Genomic DNA, 10,453 nt, shown 5'->3' on the forward strand with positions numbered 1-10,453 from the left:
AGAAGTGGAACCAACCCAATTGGTCTCGTAGTTCATGAGATATAACATTTACAAAACAACCTAACAGCAGGTCTAACAGCTCAGCTTTGCACAACGTTTTTGTAAAATCATAAAAGTTAACTTTTCCACGTCCAAAAATTACAAATTTATATTCTTTAGAAACTAGACTCAACCTAGTTTACTGTAGTATCAATAATCTCAACCAATTTTCACATTTACACTTCGTTACAGTCACTTAAACATCAATAACACAATCTGTCCAGAAACTGTTTGCATCCAAACTCAACATATTAACTATCTATGGACCATCATGCATTCATATAACACTCTAGACTCCATAAACACTATCCATGCACATCAATTACACATTACATACATGATTAGGGTTTTTGTTTGAACTCAAATCAAAGACACAACAATTAACGTGTAACAATATCAATTCTAGTTATCATATCATTATCAAATCAACAACAATCATATTAACTTCATACACACATAATCGGCCATCTAGGGTTTTCAATTAACCCATTAAACATCAAAATTAAGTATAAAGGATGCATAGGATAGTCGTTTATACCTTCCTAGCACCTTAATCTTCAATCAAAAGTTGAAATTGATGGTTGTATGTGTGTGTATAGGTGACGGCAGCCAAGGAGAGCCAAGGGGGGTTCCGATCGGGATTTAGGGAGAAAAGAAAATAATAGTTAGGGTTTATTATTATTATTTATAAAGATACTATGTTACACTTTGGCCCCTCCACTTCTAAGTATTACTTATCTAGCTTAACTAACTTGTTTACATCTTGAGTTAACGTTTATAACCATGTTATCACATAACACATAAGTCTAACACATAATTATCACATAATTACTGTTTTGACGTTTTTCGTTTATTCATCAATCGTTTGCGTCAACTCGTTTGCGTTTCGGTGCAATTCCCGAAAGACTACACATGTAGTAAGTGTTAAGCGTCATTTAAACCCTAGTTTAAATGTAATGAAGTGTGCGTTATAGATTCAATGATCTTAAGTTTGAATTGACGGAGTTGAGTTAACGGAGTTAACCTGAAATTGACGATTGTCACAGAATACAACTCATGTAACCCGTTATCCAAACCTGTCAAACGCGTGACAGTTCAAAAAAGGTTACAGTTATAAACAAATTTTTTTTTCTTGAAATAAAAGATTAATAGAAACAAAGATATTACATCAACATAGCAGATAAGCGGGCAACAAGCTGCGCCGCCACCCCTTTCTGAATTGCAAACCCTAACCTGAATTGCAACAAGCTGCGCCGCCACCCCTTCGACCTGCTAAACAGGTCGAAAACTACTTGGCGAGTTCCTTTTTATTTTTACAGTTCTAGCTTTCAACAAGTTCCAGTGACTTGTTTAATTTCAGTACAACTTGATCACGATCAGGCTTAAACATATAGCAACCCTGAAGTTTATTATTTTCGTGTCGGGTTTGTATCATTGTGAAATTACCAGCACAAATTAATAACTATATTACCCTTTTTTTTCAATTTAAATGACAGCCATTACACAACACAATAAGGATATTAAGATTCTATTTTAGTTATCGATTTGGTTAATCAACTCGATTTTCAAACCGTCCTTAAAAAGCAAACAGTTGTTCCATTGTATAAGGATTGACAACATGTAACACGAATTCGGAAGAATATTCTTCCTTGTCATGCCAAAAACCTATACACGGTATCTGAGTTCATATAAGTAATTCAAGCAAGCAAAACTGTAGAATAAAAAGAATATAGAAACATCTATTAAAAGAGATTCGAGATGACCTCAAGAGAATCAAGACATACATAAGTATATCACACATAATTTTATTTGTGCATGATGTTAATGCATCTTTTAGATTTCTTTTATACTTTTATTTGTGCATGCATGATGTTATTCCATATGGAAATATATGATGCTAATAGAATTATTCCATGTTTACAGGTTGGATGCTACCGAACAAAACAATAATATTTTGAAACGATATTGCAGCAAATGTGACGAAAGGACATATGACACAACAGTAAAATTCATTTTTGTGGTTGGTTAAACCGATCAAGTTTAAAAGTTCAAGCTTTGCCCATACTTGTTATAACCATGGGCGGACCCACATAGAGCCCACTAGGTTCACGCGAACTCAATAGTTTGAAACTTTTACGTATAAGCTATATATAAAACTTTTAAATAAGCTCTAGAAGTGAGCCCGTAAATAAGAGTTTAAGGTGATATGTGGTATTGAATGATTAGAATGAACAAATGAATAAAATAGATTATTATCAATTTAATATTGTCCTGTTAAATCATGACCACAATCGACAGGAATATGCTATAAACCGAACATAATTTTTTAAGCGATTCTATAAATCTTTACCGAATCGATCGTATTTATCTAAAAACTTACAAACGTAATTAAAATTAAATAAAATAAATGTCAAAGTTTCTTATTCTTTATGTATGGAACAATAAGTGCAATCACTCCACAATAGAGGGAAGAATAGATTCTGGAAGCTCCACTTCATGATGCTTTGTGAATCTAATACTCCACTACGTAATTAGTTTCATGATCTGAGAAGGAAAAAAACATATCATAAAATTCGGATTCATACCATTTTATATGGTTGACAATGGAATATATATGTAAAAAAATGAAAATTCAGAGGATAAATATTAAACCGGACATTAGAAATGGGTCATATAAATCGTATAGACAGATTATACATACATTAATCTAAGTCACTTTCACAAAAAAAATAAAAAATGTATCACTAGTATTATATATCTCTCTATTATAATAATTCTAATAAATAAAATAAAATAAATGGGACACTTACACAATGATAATCCCGCCTAAACCATTGGGTCAATAACTACCCGACAAAAAAATTTGGATCCTTCCAACCCTAGTGTTTCATCGCTATCTTCTCTCATCACCATTTCTAATATCTTTTCCTACTCAGACCATGGGTTCAAGCAATCATACTTTCTTCTTTACCATACTCATCCTGTTACTGGATTCATTTTTTTTTAAAAAACATCGCTGTTGCATCTGGTGGCCAAACACTTCCCAATCGTAAAATCCCTGGTAATTTTGTTTATGAAATCTTAAGTTAGTTTGTTTATATGAGATTGAAGAATCAAATCTGGTAATGTTGTTTATGAAATCTTATATTAGTTTGTTTATATGAGTTACTGTAAGAATCAAATATATGCAATTAGTTTGTTTTTATGAGTTATTAAAGAATCGAATATTTGCAGGGTCAATTTACTTCAACATTCGACTATTGCTTCTTCATTTGCTATTCTCACTTCATTGTCTTCAACCTGTTCTATGCCTTATTCAGGTTAGGGTTAGGTCTTTTATGTTTTGAATAATCTCTTCTCTCCATTATCTATTTATGAAACCCATGTTCAAGTTTTGCAATTTGCTTTTGTTCTGGCTTTATGCATTTGTTGTGGATTGTGGTCTTATTCAACACGTAGGGTTTTACAATTTGCTTCATATTTCTGATTGGTGATTTAGGGTTCCGAATTTTGTTTTAGTTTCAATAGTTGATGTAAGAACACAAAATTTGGGAAATATAGGTTAATTTGAGTGAAGTAGGTGTTTGGTTAAAGACTTTGTTTGCTTTAACAGTCAAGCTGTAAGGCCCCGTTACCGGTAGCCCTACTTTCGTGTTGGATTTACTCATAAACACAGTTCTAAATATCAGAGTTAATTAAAACATTTACGCGGAATATAAAACTTTCATAAAACATTACATAATTCATAACTTGTCTCAAAACATCCTTTGTCTTTCAACATTAAAGCATTAAAATTTAAAACATCATAAGTCTTCAGATGCCAGACTCTTGTTCAGTGCCACGTGTCTCCTAAAGCGAGCTGCCTCATCCTACTCACCTGCGTGCATACTAAAAGTCAGCTACGCTGAGTGAGTTCTAGTTAATCGTACACTATACAATACACATAAACTTATATTCTTTCATTCATACTTTCTTACTTTCATACTTTCTTTTGTATTAACTTACTTTCATATCTTACGTTATAAAGAGCATTACGCCCTACATTCCTCGAGTATTATTAGGGCTCGGTACCCTCCTTCCTCGAGTATTATTAGGGCTCGGTACCCTCTTTCCTCGAGTATTATTAGGGCTCGGTACCCTCTTTCCTCGAGTATTATTAGGGCTCGGTACCCTCTTTCCTCGAGTATTATTAGGGCTCGGTCCCTCTTTCCTCGAATATTAGTAGGGTTCGGTTCCCTAGTTCTCGAATATTAGTAGGGTTCGATTCCCTCTTCGTTACCATACAACCATCCTTTCCTTCTTTTATTAACTTTATCACATTCATACACATAGGCATACATATCATACTTACCTTATACTTAGCGTTATAACCTGACAGTACGTGCAATATCCGAAGATCGTTCACGTACCATCAAGCAATCATTCATACATATCACATCATTCACATAAGGCATACACTTATCTCTTAGGATAAGCGTATTAACAAACATATCGAGTATGCACACAGCCCCGAAAACATAACACATAAATGGGGCTAGAAACTCACCTGAACACGGTTACGTTCACCGTTAATCGTAATCCCTTTCTTCAGCTGTGCACGGCTGACTGTATAACAAGTATACGTATCAATTAACTATCCCTTCTTATAATGTATTTCAATCTTTATATGACCCACAGTGAACGGGGGTCCGGGGGCAGCGCCCCTGGCAGAGGGGTCTAGGGGCGGCAGCCCCTAGCAGGGTCCAAGGGGCAGAGCCCCTGGCTGGGGTCGAGCTGCCAGGTCAGCTTGGAAAAATTTTATTTCCGTTAACTGTCTTAACACATTTTTCATTAGATTTTTAATTTATTTTCTAATCGAACTTGACTTTAAGCGAAGTTAACCCTCGGGCGAACTTAGCTCTAGGCGAAGTTAACCTTAGGCGAACTTAGTCTTTAGGCGGAGTTACCAGCTAGGCGAACTTAGCTTTACAGCGAAGTTGCCATCAGGCGAACTTGGCTTCAGGCGAAGTTGTCATCAGTCGAACTTGGCCTCAGGCGAAGTTACCAGTTAGGCGAACTTAACTTTACAGCGAAGTTGCCATCAGGCGAACTTAGCTTGCAGGCGAAGTTCATCGCTTTAAAGGCGAAGTTGCCCAGTTGCAGGCGAAGTTGTCCAGATCAGCCGCTGTTCGGTTTCTGTCCAGCATTTTGAGCGATTTTAACACCCTTGCTATGGTTCAATATCACCCACTACGCTTCCCGACCATTTTCGGTCTCTTATACACTAAAAAGCTTGGATCTTTAAACTTCAAAGATCAAGAATCATACCTTTTTGAGCTTGTCTGGATCTTGTTTAACTTGTAAGCCCCAACTAATCTCTCTCTCTCTCTCTCGGATCTCGGTCTTCCTTCTTCCGGCCGCCGGCGAAGTTGGTGGTGTGTGTGTGTTTTTGGAGTGTTAGGGAGTTTGGTGAAAATGAAAGATATTTTGGGTTTAGGGGATATTTATATCCTTGAAATCCCATGGATCTAAGGCCCATTCTCGTTTAACCTATTTCAATTAATCCAAGTCCATGGCCCGCTCCTTACCCGATATTAATTAACGCGAAATCAATAAACATAACTTTCTTTATTCATCATTAAAATTTTAGGATGTTACACAAGCAAAGCGTTATGATGGTGTATAAGCAACATATGTATCTTTGTGCTATAATTTAGTTGATGTACAGCATAGAAAACTATTAGTTGATGTTATAGATATTGCTCAGTGCCCACTTTCTTATTTGCTTTCCTATTGTTTCCATACGAAATAGGTTGATTGCCTAGGTTAAAGTATCAAATTGGTCCCGGTCGAAACATGTTATGATAAGAATGAGTTCGAGTCACAACGAGTTGTTTTATATAATGGTATTTTCTAACTTAAATGACAAATTCACTATTGGTAACAAAATCCATGGTAAGTTTATTTTTACTTTTAATTTAATTTAAATAATTTAGCCGATTTCATTCCTTACCTATGAAAACACATTCAATCAATTGTTTAATTGAATAATTAAATGACTAAATATAACAAACTTTCCACATTATTCTAAATATATTACGTGCATTTAGGAATTTAGTTTTAAAGTTGTCAATTTATTATATATATTTCAATTTATACCAGAGTTCTATTTAATAAAATTATATTTTCAGTTTCTAACAATATTATATTTATAAACATTATACTTAAAACATAGAAAGGAACAATTTATTTTTAAACTTGATTTATGAAAAGATACACCTACGTTTTCTTTTAATGGAGAAAAACATAGATTTCCTATATTTGTTACCTAAATGGCAGCTAAAACACACCTTTGGTGTTGTAAGTTTTTTATTTCTTAAAACATAGAAAGGAACAATTTATTTTTAAACTTGATTTATGTAAGTTTTTTTTTTACTTAGAGCCGAGGGTCTCTCTGGAAGCCACCTCTTTATTCCTTTGGATAGAGGTACGGTGTGCCTACATCCCACCCTCCCCAGACCCTACTTATAGCTTTGCTATCGGTGGAATTTTACTGGGCATGATTGATTGATTGATTGATTTATGTCTTTTCATTTAACTTATCATGCAACTACATATCAAAAATTCCAACTTCAGGTTAATGGCTTCATCAAACATCACTTTGCTTAAGGATTTAAATAATCAGATGTCGAATTTTATATTAAAAAGGCAAGTTATACGTTTATGGAGACAACCTGTCAATAATAGGCCATCAGAAACATATAGTATTGAACTGATACTTCTCGACACATGTATTACACAATTAGTTGGTCTCCTTTGAAGATATCGAACACTACAAACTTCCAACTGATTTATCTTTAGGTTCATAATAAAAGTATTTAACTTTATTTTTTCTTATAATTCAATTTTTACTTATAATTCAATCTATCAACTGAGAGTTAATATAACATTTAATTTTTTTTAGATATAATTGCATATGTATTTACATGTTCTGAAATAAAGGAATTGAAACTGAAGAATGGCAAGGATACCAAGCATTGTGTTGCGACAATTAATGATTTGGGGTGCCCACTATTTCATACATTATTTTCTTTTGTGTAGTAAAGATAACATATAAAGATTGTATGTAATAGTTTTATTTAAATGTTGCAGGGGAAACAACCTGCAGTTGACATTATGGGATGAATATGCAGATTAACTAGCCACTTACAAGAGAAAAAAATCCTATTGTTGAGCCACTCATTGTAATTTTGCAATTTGCAAAGTACAAAAAATGGGATGGTAAAAACAACATTTGTTTAATATTAAGTATATTATTGTTGAACACTTATAAATTTTACTTTTATGTTTTATCTATTTTGCAGCCGGTCCATCAGTGTCCAATATGTGTTTTGGTAGCAAACTTTATATCAATACTGAACTTCCAGAGATAGAAGCATTTAGAAACAGGTTGTTATAATGTTCAATAAATCGTATATTAATATTATATAATTATTTTTATTTCCAATATGTTGTAACTTATTAAACGTGCGAGATTTAATCATGAAATTTTATATTTATAATCACAATTTGCTTTCAAGGGTTAATAATGGATCTATTTCAAGTCAAAGTTTGACTTGTGAGACAATTGTGAATGATATAAAGGATGAGTTTTTGCATAAGAATGATTTCAATTGCATTGCTAAGGTGAATAAATTGTTAAAAGGTATGACTTAACAATTAAATAAATTAAATAATTTTATACATTTTATTATCTGATGAATGTTTATATAATTTCGTTTACTACTTACAGGTTCAAATTGTCATTCTCCTTGGAACAATCAAGTCTGTCTTGCAAGATCAACTCTGGTATTATTTAGGGTGCAGTTATTGCATGAAGAAGGTAGAAGAAAAATATTCTACGGAAGAAAACACTGAAGGCTCATTCCGCTTTCGGTATGCTTTGCTATGATGATAAACAAGAGCCAAGGACAGTCTCTGTCTAGGGTTGGTTTATTCTTACGATGTTCGGTTTTTTCCCATGGACAACTATATGTTGCGTTATCTAGAGTAACCAGTAGGCGTGGTCTAAAGCTTCTTATATTAGATGAAGATGGGAATACCTGTGATAAAACAACAAATGTTGTTTATAAAGAGATTTTCTCAAATTTGTAAATTTGTGATTTTATAATACTATGTGATCTAAAACTTCTTATATTCGATGAACATGGGAATTCATTTTATTTATTTCAACATTTAGCGAATCCCGTGTGTTACACGGGTTCTAAAACTAGTTTGATAATATTGTAACACAACAATAGTTTGTTTCACTTAACATAGTTGTCTATTTTAATTACACTTGGAATGAAATGTTAAATGATGGAAAAGGAGCAACATGAGAATGAAAAAGAATCTGAATTTTGTTTTTTTTTCCTTATGGATTCCACGTAATGTCACAAAAGCTATTAAACATTGAAAAGTTATATTCATGAGAACCGTTTACAACTAGTGACAAATCTATCATGCGCACTTCATGAAATATGAACATATACAAATTCATAGCTTTTGGATAAACATGAAGCTAATCATCATAATAATTATTTCCTTTTCAAAGTTCAAGCAAGCAACCTATAGCCAGCAATATACACCTATAATATAATAACCAAACCAATCGAGTAAGGAAACTAATTAAATCATCATGATTTTAGAGAGTCATTACGTATGACTTTTAGAATAGTTGGTTTAACTCGACTATTAAGGCCGACTTATAATTCATTATGTTTTCTTAGTTCATCAACATGCTACGACAGTTGATTAACATCACCAATACGGCAATACCTTTTAAGACTTTTCGGTCATAATATGATCAATCACATAAATAAGTTTTTTACTTTACAAATATATGAAAAAACTATTCATGCAAGTTTTGGCCTTTCTGCTTGTCTCAGTTTATCGTATTTCTTCTCGATAATGATCGTTAAAAAAATAGGTTCATTAAATATTTGCAAAAAGCGTTTGTAGTCCAACGGTTAGGATAATTGCCTTCCAAGAAATAGACCCGGGTTCGACTCCCGGCAAGCGCAGTAATTTTTATCCTTTTTGTCATTTGCATCTTGCAACACAAGATGTGAAAATTGTTAAAACTTGATACCCTTGCATATTCACTCAAAATAATTGAAAATTGTTAAAATTTGCAACTCAACTTCTCATTGTTTTTATTTTGTAAAATAATTTACACACCATCCCGCTCCTCTATTTAATGAAAAAAAATTTTGGAAAGTTTGAAATCAAAAGTTTGGAAAATCATCATAGAGGTGAAGTATATATATTTACTAGCTTTTAGCCCGCATGTCACGCGGGTTACTTTAGATTTTTTTTTTTAATATAATTGTGATGTATATAAATTAATTTTGTATTAAAACAAATGTTATATGAATATATAAAGTATGTTATGTTTGTAGTTAAAGTTAAAGTTTAGTTTGTTTTTTGTATGTTTTTATAATCGTGTTAGATTTGTTCAGTCATGCGACACAATGAAATTGAGCTTAATGGATCACTTCAAATATGCTCTCATGGATGTATCAATTAATATTTTGGACTATGTACATGGAATTATGGGAAACAAAAATTTGCTTATCTAAAAGTATTTGACCTGTTACCCTACCAATTTTGAAAAACTATTTGTTATAGCGTTCAACTTTTTCTTATTAACTATTTAAATGTTTAAAATTTTTTAAAGAAATTGTTTTGGGCGAACCAGTTGTGTCATGTTTAATAACTGACAGGGGATGATTCAGTTATATCTCACGGGTCAAATGAGCTTTGGTTGAAAAGAATGAGATTAGAAACCACTATTAACTCCAGAGCCAATTTTTTATTAGATCATTGAATAAGTTTATGTCATGGATAACCATCTTCTCTCATCCATGGATGACCTACACTACATCACACTAAATGTGAAATTTGATAGTGTGAGACAAACCTACATAACACCAAGCGTGAAGTTTTATTGTTTGTTTGTTTGATTTTTTAATCACAAATGACATATCCGAACCTCGTAAACAAATAAAAAAAAACCACCTGATATTATAATATGACATAATAGAGATATAATTGAAAACAGGTGGATAAACTATAAAGTATTGATCACGCTCCGTTGTTGAAAAGCCGATCCAAGCCTTCATAGAGTCCCTCTCCATAGTATGCATCGCGCGTAGTACACTTAAATGCATCCCCAATCATTATTAGGCATGTAAACGAACTGAATGTTTAGTGAACTGTTCATGAAATGTCCAGCGATAAGTTCGTTTATTTAATAAACTAACGAAAACGGACAATATTTTTTGTTACATTTAATTAAAAGACGAATATGAACACGATGTTGCTTTTGTTTATGTTCGTTTATATATGTTTTTTTTGTTTTTGTTAGTTTACATATTAATAGACAATAAATAAA

General features: G+C 32.7%; 1 long non-coding RNA gene and 1 other non-coding gene across 2 annotated transcripts; both read left to right on the top strand.

Moving 5' to 3' along the window:
- The first annotated feature begins 6,822 nt into the window (after positions 1-6,822).
- LOC143534204 (uncharacterized) lies at positions 6,823-7,411 on the top strand. The gene is made up of 3 exons (XR_013135499.1): positions 6,823-6,879; positions 6,983-7,082; positions 7,171-7,411. It is a non-coding gene; the product is annotated as an uncharacterized LOC143534204 (long non-coding RNA).
- Positions 7,412-9,008: 1,597 nt separating this feature from the next.
- On the top strand, positions 9,009-9,080 carry TRNAG-UCC (transfer RNA glycine (anticodon UCC)). Its single transcript has one exon. It is a non-coding gene; the product is annotated as a tRNA-Gly (tRNA).
- The last annotated feature ends 1,373 nt before the right edge of the window (positions 9,081-10,453 follow it).

Source organism: Bidens hawaiensis, unplaced genomic scaffold, assembly GCF_021521415.1.
Source record: "Bidens hawaiensis isolate Kalapana, Puna unplaced genomic scaffold, B.hawaiensis_p1.1 tig00010124_1, whole genome shotgun sequence".
Classification (NCBI taxonomy): Eukaryota; Viridiplantae; Streptophyta; class Magnoliopsida; order Asterales; family Asteraceae; genus Bidens; species Bidens hawaiensis.